Consider the following 9,702-nt stretch of genomic DNA (forward strand, 5'->3'; position numbering starts at 1 on the left):
GATTAAGTAAATTTCCTGAACCCGTGTGTTTCTCTCAACATTGTTCGACAGCAGTGTCTCTACTAAGATTCATTTGTTTTACTAACCACGCCGTTATTACCTCACTAGTGAGAAATGACGAGTAGCCAGTGCTGTGTATTTATTACGTGGAATCTGGATTATATAATCAGATTTCAGCGGGGTCAAGTTGGTTTTGTTTTCGATATTCGTGACACATTCAGCGGTAAACTCCAATAACTCTAAAACGAATTGCCCTAAAAAAATCTAAGCAGTGTGACCGCCAAAAGGGCAAAGCTGATCATGTTTCACATCCTTCTTTTTCTATATTTTCCCTCGATATAATAAGCACGGCCCCGTGCAAGCCGTGGCAATGTGCAAAAAGCCGGGAGAGAACGCTCTCAGCAGAGCCTTCAGTTAGGGACCGTGGGGAAAGTGCAAACTTTCTTCGTTTTTTGCTATAGCTCAGTAGGTGTTTTTGTAATAGCTTTTTAGATAAAGGGCATATAGACATGAAACCAGTGTCAATGAATAGAGGGCGACAGTTGTCATTTTTCACAACCTTTCATTTAACCCCTACTGGTAGAAAAGGGAATTGCATGTCCAAAATTTACATTCTTTTTGTAATAACTTTCTACAGCAGGGAGACATAGACACGAAACCAGTGTCAATCAATAGAGGGGGAGAGTGGACATTTTTCACAACCTTTCGTTTTACCCCAAGTGGCTTATTAGGGAATTGCATGTCCAAAATTATCCTTATTTTTGTAATAACTTTCTACAGCAGGGAGACAGAGACATGAAACGAGTGTCAATCAATAGTGGCGGACAGTAGACATTTTTCACATCCTTTAATTTTACCCCAAGTGGCTGATAAAGGAATTGCATGTCCAAATTTAACCACCTTTTTGTAATAACTTTCTACAGCAGGGACACAGAGACATGAAACCAGTGTCAATGAATAGAGGGCAACAGTTGTCATTTTTCACAACCTTTCATTTTACCCCTACTGGTAAAAAAGGTAATTGCATGTCCAAAATTAACCTTCGTTTTGTAATAACTTTCTACAGCAAAGAGACAGATACATGAAACCAGTGTCAATCAATAGTGGGAGACAGTGGACATTTTTCACAACCTTTCTTTTTAACCCTACTGGTAAAAAAAGGGAATTGCATATCCAAAATGAACCTTCATTTCGTAATAACTTTCTACAGCAGGGAGACAGAGACATGAAACCAGTGTCAATCAATAGAGGGAGAGAGTGGACATTTTTCACAACCTGTCATTTTACCCCAAGTGGCTGATTAGGGAACTGCATGTCCAAAATTATCATTCTTTTTGTAATAACTTTCTACAGCAGGGAGACAGAGACATGAAACCACTGTCAATCAATAGAGGGGGAGAGTTGACATTTTTCACAACCTTTCTTTTTACCCCTACTGGTAAAAAAGGGAATTGCATGTCCAAAATAAACCTTCTTTTTGTAATAACTTTCTACAGCAGTGAGACAGACACATGAAACCAGTGTCAATCAGTAGAGGGAGAGAGTGGAAATTTTTCACAACCTTTTTTTTACCCCCTACTGGTAAAAAAGAGAATTGCATGTCCAAAATTAACCTTCTTTTTGTAATAACTTTCTACAGCAGGGAGACAGAGACATGAAACCACTGTCAATCAATAGAAGGGGACAGTGGACATTTTTCACAACCTTTCTTTTTACCCCTACTTTTAAAAAAGGGAATTGCATGTCCAAAATAAACCTTCTTTTTGTAATAACTTTCTACAGCAGTGAGACAGACACATGAAACCAGTGTCAATCAGTAGAGGGAGAGAGTGGACATTTTTCACAATCCTGAATTTTACCCCTACTGGTAGAAAAGGGAATTGCATGTCCAAAATTATCCTTATTTTTGTAATAACTTTCTACAGCAGCGAGACAGAGACATGAAACGAGTGACAATCAATAGTGGCGGACAGTGGACATTTTTCACATCCTTTAATTTTACCCCAAGTGGCTGATAAAGGAATTGCATGTCCAAATTTAACCACCTTTTTGTAATAACTTTCTACAGCAGGGACACAGAGACATGAAACCAGTGTCAATGAATAGAGGGCGACAGTTGTCATTTTTCACAACCTTTCATTTTACCCCTACTGGTAAAAAAGGTAATTGCATGTCCAAAATTAACCTTCGTTTTGTAATAACTTTCTACAGCAAAGAGACAGATACATGAAACCAGTGTCTATCAATAGTGGGAGACAGTGGACATTTTTCACAACCTTTCTTTTTACCCCTACTGGTAAAAAAGGGAATTGCATGTCCAAAATTAACCTTCTTTTTGTAATAACTTTCTACAGCAGGGAGACAGAGACATGAAACCACTGTCAATCCATAGAGGGGGACAGTGGACATTTTTCACAAACTTTTTTTTTTACCCCCTACTGGTAAAAAAGGGAATTGCATGTCCAAAATTAACCTTCTTTTTGTAATAACTTTCTACAGCAGGGAGACAGAGACATGAAACCAGTGTCAATCAATAGAGGGAGAGAGTGGACATTTTTCACAACCTTTCATTTTACCCCAAGTGGCTGATTAGGGAACTGCATGTCCAAAATTATCATTCTTTTTGTAATAACTTTCTACAGCAGGGAGACAGAGACATAAAACCACTGTCAATCAATAGAGGGGGAGAGTTGACATTTTTCACAACCTTTCTTTTTACCCCTACTGGTAAAAAAGGGAATTGCATGTCCAAAATAAACCTTATTTTTGTAATAACTTTCTACAGCAGTGAGACAGACACATGAAACCAGTGTCAATCAGTAGAGGGAGAGAGTGGACATTTTTCACAACCCTGAATTTTACCCCTACTGGTAGAAAAGGGAATTGCATGTCCAAAATTAACCTTCTTTTTGTAATAACTTTCTACAGCAGGGAGACAGAGACATGAAACCACTGTCAATCAATAGAAGGGGACAGTGGACATTTTTCACAACCTTTCTTTTTACCCCTACTGGTATAAAAGGGAATTGCATGTCCAAAATAAACCTTATTTTTGTAATAACTTTCTACAGCAATGAGACAGACACATGAAACCAGTGTCAATCAGTAGAGGGAGAGAGTGGACATTTTTCTCAACCCTGAATTTTACCCCTACTGGTAGAAAAGGGAATTGCATGTCCAAAATTAACCTTCGTTTTGTAATAACTTTCTACAGCAGGGAGACAGAGACATGAAACCAGTGTCAATCAATAGAGGGAGAGAGTGGACATTTTTCACAACCTTTCATTTTACCCCAAGTGGCTGATTAGGGAACTGCATGTCCAAAATTATCATTCTTTTTGTAATAACTTTCTACAGCAGGGAGACAGAGACATAAAACTACTGTCAATCAATAGAGGGGGAGAGTTGACATTTTTCACAACCTTTCTTTTTACCCCTACTGGTAAAAAAGGGAATTGCATGTCCAAAATAAACCTTCTTTTTGTAATAACTTTCTACAGCAGTGAGACAGACACATGAAACCAGTGTCATTCAGTAGAGGGAGAGAGTGGACATTTTTCACAACCCTGAATTTTACCCCTACTGGTAGAAAAGGGAATTGCATGTCCAAAATTAACCTTCTTTTTGTAATAACTTTCTACAGCAGGGAGACAGAGACATGAAACCACTGTCAATCAATAGAAGGGGACAGTGGACATTTTTCACAACCTTTTGTTTTACCCCAAGTGGCTTATTAGGGATTTGCATGTCCAAAATTATCCTTATTTTTAATAACTTTCTACAGCAGGGAGACAGAGACATGAAACCAGTGTCAATCAATAGCGGGAGAGAGTGGACATTTTTCACAACCTTTAATTTTACTCCAAGTGGCTGATTAGGGAACTGCATGTCCAAAACTATCATTCTTTTTGTAATAACTTTCTACAGCAGGGAGACAGAGACATGAAACCACTGTTAATCAATAGAGGGGGAGAGTGGACATTTTTCACAACCTTTCTTTTTACCCCTACTGGTCGAAAAGGGAATTGCATGTCCAAAATTAACCTTCTTTTTGTAATAACTTTCTACAGCAGGGAGACAGAGACATGAAACCACTGGCAATCAATAGAAGGGGACAGTGGACATTTTTCACAACCTTTCTTTTTACCCCTACTGGTAGAAAAGGGAATTGCATGTCCAAAATTGACATTCTTTTTGTAATAACTTTCTACAGCAGGGAGACATAGACACGAAACCAGTGTCAATCAATAGAGGGGGAGGGTGGACATTTTTCACAACCTTTCGTTTTACCCCAAGTGGCTTATTAGGGAATTGCATGTCCAAAATTATCCTTATTTTTGTAATAACTTTCTACAGCAGGGAGACAGAGACATGAAACCAGTGTCAATCAATAGCGGGAGAGAGTAGACATTTTTCACAACCTTTCATTTTACTCCAAGTGGCTGATTAGGGAACTGCATGTCCAAAATTATCATTCTTTTTGTAATAACTTTCTACAGCAGGGAGACAGAGACATGAAACCACTGTTAATCAATAGAGGGGGAGAGTGGACATTTTTCACAACCTTTCTTTTTACCCCTACTGGTAGAAAAGGGAATTGCATGTCCAAAATGTACATTCTTTTTGTAATAACTTTCTACAGCAGGGAGACAGAGACATGAAACCACTGTCAATCAATAGAGGGAGAGAGTGGACATTTTTCACAACCTTTCATTTTACCCCAAGTGGCTTATTAGGGATTTGCATGTCCAAAATTATCCTTATTTTTAATAACTTTCTACAGCAGGGAGACAGAGACATGAAACCAGTGTCAATCAATAGAGGGGGAGAGTTGACATTTTTCACAACCTTTCTTTTTACCCCTACTGGTAAAAAAGGGAATTGCATGTCCAAAATAAACCTTCTTTTTGTAATAACTTTCTACAGCAGTGAGACAGACACATGAAACCAGTCTCAATCAGTAGAGGGAGAGAGTGGACATTTTTCACAACCTTTCGTTTTACCCCAAGTGGCTTATTAGGGAATTGCATGTCCAAAATTAACCTTCTTTTTGTAATAACTTTCTACAGCAGGGAGACAGAGACATGAAACCAGTGTCAATCAATAGAGGGGGACAGTGGACATTTTTCACATCCTTTCTTTTTACCCCTACTGGTAGAAAAGGGAATTGCATGTCCAAAACTGACATTCTTTTTGTAATAACTTTCTACAGCAGGGAGACAGAGACATGAAACCACTGTCAATCAATAGAGGGGGAGACTGGACATTTTTCACAACCTTTTTTTTTACCCCCTACTGGTAAAAAAGGGAATTGCATGTCCAAAATTATCCTTATTTTTGTAATAACTTTCTACAGCAGGGAGACAGAGACATGAAACCAGTGTCAATCAATAGAGGGAGAGAGTGGACATTTTTCACAACCTTTCATTTTATCCCAAGTGGCTGATAAGGGAATTGCATGTCCAAATTTAACCACCTTTTTGTAATAACTTTCTACAGCAGGGACACAGAGACATGAAACCAGTGTCAATGAATAGAGGGCGACAGTTGTCATTTTTCACAACCTTTCATTTTACCCCTACTGGTAAAAACGGTAATTGCATGTCCAAAATTAACCTTCGTTTTGTAATAACTTTCTACAGCAAAGAGACAGATACATGAAACCAGTTTCAATCAATAGTGGGAGACAGTGGACATTTTTCACAACCTTTCTTTTTACCCCTACTGGTAAAAGAAGGGAATTGCATGTCCAAAATGAACCTTCTTTTTGTAATAACTTTCTACAGCAGGGAGACAGAGACATGAAACCACTGTCAATCAATAGAGGGGGACAGTGGACATTTTTCACAACCTTTCATTTTACCCCCTACTGGTAAAAAAGGGAATTGCATGTCCAAAATTAACCTTCTTTTTGTAATAACTTTCTACAGCAGGGAGACAGAGACATGAAACCAGTGTCAATCAATAGAGGGAGAGAGTGGACATTTTTCACAACCTTTCATTTTACCCCAAGTGGCTGATTAGGGAACTGCATGTCCAAAATTATCATTCTTTTTGTAATAACTTTCTACAGCAGGGAGACAGAGACATGAAACCACTGTCAATCAATAGAGGGGGACAGTGGACATTTTTCACAACCTTTTTTTTACCCCCTACTGGTAAAAAAGGGAATTGCATGTCCAAAATTAACCTTCTTTTTGTAATAACTTTCTACAGCAGGGAGACAGAGACATGAAACCAGTGTCAATCAATAGAGGGAGAGAGTGGACATTTTTCACAACCTTTCATTTTACCCCAAGTGGCTGATTAGGGAACTGCATGTCCAAAATTATCATTCTTTTTGTAATAACTTTCTACAGCAGGGAGACAGAGACATAAAACCACTGTCAATCAATAGAGGGGGAGAGTTGACATTTTTCACAACCTTTCTTTTTACCCCTACTGGTAAAAAAGGGAATTGCATGTCCAAAATAAACCTTTTTGTAATAACTTTCTACAGCAGTGAGACAGACACATGAAACCAGTCTCAATCAGTAGAGGGAGAGAGTGGACATTTTTCACAACCTTTCGTTTTACCCCAAGTGGCTTATTAGGGAATTGCATGTCCAAAATTAACCTTCTTTTTGTAATAATTTTCTACAGCAGGGAGACAGAGACATGAAACCAGTGTCAATCAATAGAGGGGGACAGTGGACATTTTTCACATCCTTTCTTTTTACCCCTACTGGTAGAAAAGGGAATTGCATGTCCAAAACTGACATTCTTTTTGTAATAACTTTCTACAGCAGGGAGACAGAGACATGAAACCACTGTCAATCAATAGAGCGGGAGAGTGGACATTTTTCACAACCTTTCTTTTTACCCCTACTGGTAAAAAAGGGAATTGCATGTCCAAAATAAACCTTCTTTTTGTAATAACTTTCTACAGCAGTGAGACAGACACATGAAACCAGTCTCAATCAGTAGAGGGAGAGAGTGGACATTTTTCACAACCTTTCGTTTTACCCCAAGTGGCTTATTAGGGAATTGCATGTGCAAAATTAACCTTCTTTTTGTAATAACTTTCTACAGCAGGGAGACAGAGACATGAAACCAGTGTCAATCAATAGAGGGGGACAGTGGACATTTTTCACATCCTTTCTTTTTACCCCTACTGGTAGAAAAGGGAATTGCATGTCCAAAACTGACATTCTTTTTGTAATAACTTTCTACAGCAGGGAGACAGAGACATGAAACCACTGTCAATCAATAGAGGGGGAGAGTGGACATTTTTCACAACCTTTTTTTTTACCCCCTACTGGTAAAAAAGGGAATTGCATGTCCAAAATTATCCTTATTTTTGTAATAACTTTCTACAGCAGGGAGACAGACACATGAAACCAGTGTCAATCAGTAGAGGGAGAGAGTGGACATTTTTCACAACCCTGAATTTTACCCCTACTGGTAGACAAGGGAATTGCATGTCCAAAATTAACTTTCTTTTTGTAATAACTTTCTACAGCAGGGAGACAGAGACACGAAACCAGTGTCAATCAATAGAGGGGGATAGTGGACATTTTTCACAACCTTTCTTTTTACCCCTACTGGTAAAAAAGGGAATTGCATGTCCAAAATAAACCTCCTTTTTGTAATAACTTTCTACAGCAGGAAGATAGAGACATGAAACCAGTGTCAATCAATAGAGGGAGAGAGTGGACATTTTTCACAACCTTTCATTTTATCCCAAGTGGCTGATTAGGGAACTACATGTCCAAAATTATCCTTCTTTTTGTAATAACTTTCTACAGCAGGGAGACAGAGACATGAAACCACTGTCAATCAAGAGAGGAGGAGAGTGGACATTTTTCACAACCTTTCGTTTTACCCCTACTGGTAGAAAAGGGAATTGCATGTCCAAAATTAACTTTCTTTCTGTAATAACTTTCTACAGCAGGGAGACAGAGACATGAAACCAGTGTCAATCAGTAGAGAGAGAGAGTGGACATGTTTCACAACCTTTCTTTTTACCTCTACTGGTAAAAAAGGGAATTGCATGTCCAAAATGAACCTTCTTTTTGTAATAACTTTCTACAGCAGGGAGACAAAGACATTAAACCACTGTCAATCAATAGAGGGGGACAGTGGAGATTTTTCACAACCTTTTTTTTTACCCCTACTGGCAAAAAAGGGAATTGCATGTCCAAAATTAACATTCTTTTTGTAATAATTTTCTACAGCAGGGAGACAGTGATATGAAACCAGTGTCAATCAATAGAGGGAGAGAGTGGACATTTTTCACAACCTTTCATTTTATTAGAGAATTAGAGAATTGCATGTTCAAAATAAAAATAAAAATAAAAATTATTTGCTTGTGTTCATGTGAAGAAAGAAAGTCATAAACATCTGGGATGACAGAGGTCAGTAAATGGTGATTTTCATTTATGGGTGAACTATCCCTTTGAAGGTCAGGGCGTGGTAGAAACGGAGCTGTGGAGAAAAAAAAAGGTTCTGGGTCCAAGTGCAGGGAATAAATTACTTTTTAATAAATGAGAACAAAAAGGCCAACAAGACAAAACAGAAACAAATCACGGAGACAAGAGCAGACGCAGCCAAGATGCAAAAACACGAGTATCCAGGAACACTTACAAATCACAATTTGCATTACACAATTAATACAGCCTGTGAGTGGATGAAACAGCTGTGCGGAATGAAGGTAATGAGTCCGGGAGCAACTAAACAATAATGAGGTAACAAGGTGGGTGGGATCAGAAAAAGAGAGGAGAGAGCAGATGGCACCAAACAAACACAACACTCACAGAAGACAGTGACAGAAAGACATAAGACTGTGACAGAAGAGCAAGATGTGATGGAGAGGCTAGAAATATATTCGAAACAGAATACAAGAATGTGTTCAATTAATGAGTAGAGTCATAGAATTAATACAAACAATGTTAACATTTTTAAAGTCCACTTTATTTGTGTTGTCTATTCAGCGTCACTGTCTAAAAGGACAATTGATCTTTTCGATTTTTATTTTGGGCATTTATAGTTTTTTCCTAGCAAATATTGATAAATTGTTATTTGTGACTAATTAGATTCATGAGAAAAAAGTCCCACAAAAATATTAATAGTATTTAAATTTTCATCACAGATTTTATTTGCACTATTTTGTGCATTCAGTTTATCATAGCTAATGGCTCTATCAAAACAACAAATAATGAATAAACTTTTTTTGCGGGGGAAACGCAACTTTTGCTGCCTCAAGTAAAATTACTCAAGTATTTTACACCTCTGTTAATATGTGCTTACTACTAATAAATGGCTAATATTCTATAAATATGCATACTTATAAGCAACTAGTTAATAGACTCTGAAATATAGTGTTACTAATTATTTTAATTAATTACATGTATTTAATTTGCATGAGTGAATAGTTACTTTATTTTATTGTGGTTTGGTTACTACATATTACTAATAAAGTGTTTTACTTGAAACATGGTGATGGTAATTCTTAAGATCTTAAACTTTTAAAGAACCTTATATTTTGTAGTTTCACACTGAAGCTAGGTTGTAGAAAAAGGTGCACATAGGAGAAGATTCAGAAGGTATTTATTCCACATGACATAGGAAAAGGGTATCCACAGATAGCAGTCATGAGGTCTAAAACATTACCCAACAAAGTCAAACTAAAAGGACAAGAACGTAACGTAGACAGAACAAATG

General features: G+C 37.6%; 1 long non-coding RNA gene across 1 annotated transcript; it reads right to left on the bottom strand.

Annotated features, from left to right (window-relative positions):
• Positions 1–543: 543 nt before the first annotated feature.
• Positions 544–4,733, bottom strand: LOC127971906 (uncharacterized). The gene is made up of 3 exons (XR_008156957.1): positions 4,136–4,733; positions 3,618–3,708; positions 544–1,040 (listed from the first exon to the last, which is right to left on the bottom strand). It is a non-coding gene; the product is annotated as an uncharacterized LOC127971906 (long non-coding RNA).
• Between the last annotated feature and the right edge of the window lie 4,969 nt (positions 4,734–9,702).

Source organism: Carassius gibelio, chromosome B14, assembly GCF_023724105.1.
Source record: "Carassius gibelio isolate Cgi1373 ecotype wild population from Czech Republic chromosome B14, carGib1.2-hapl.c, whole genome shotgun sequence".
In the NCBI taxonomy this organism is placed as follows: domain Eukaryota; kingdom Metazoa; phylum Chordata; class Actinopteri; order Cypriniformes; family Cyprinidae; genus Carassius; species Carassius gibelio.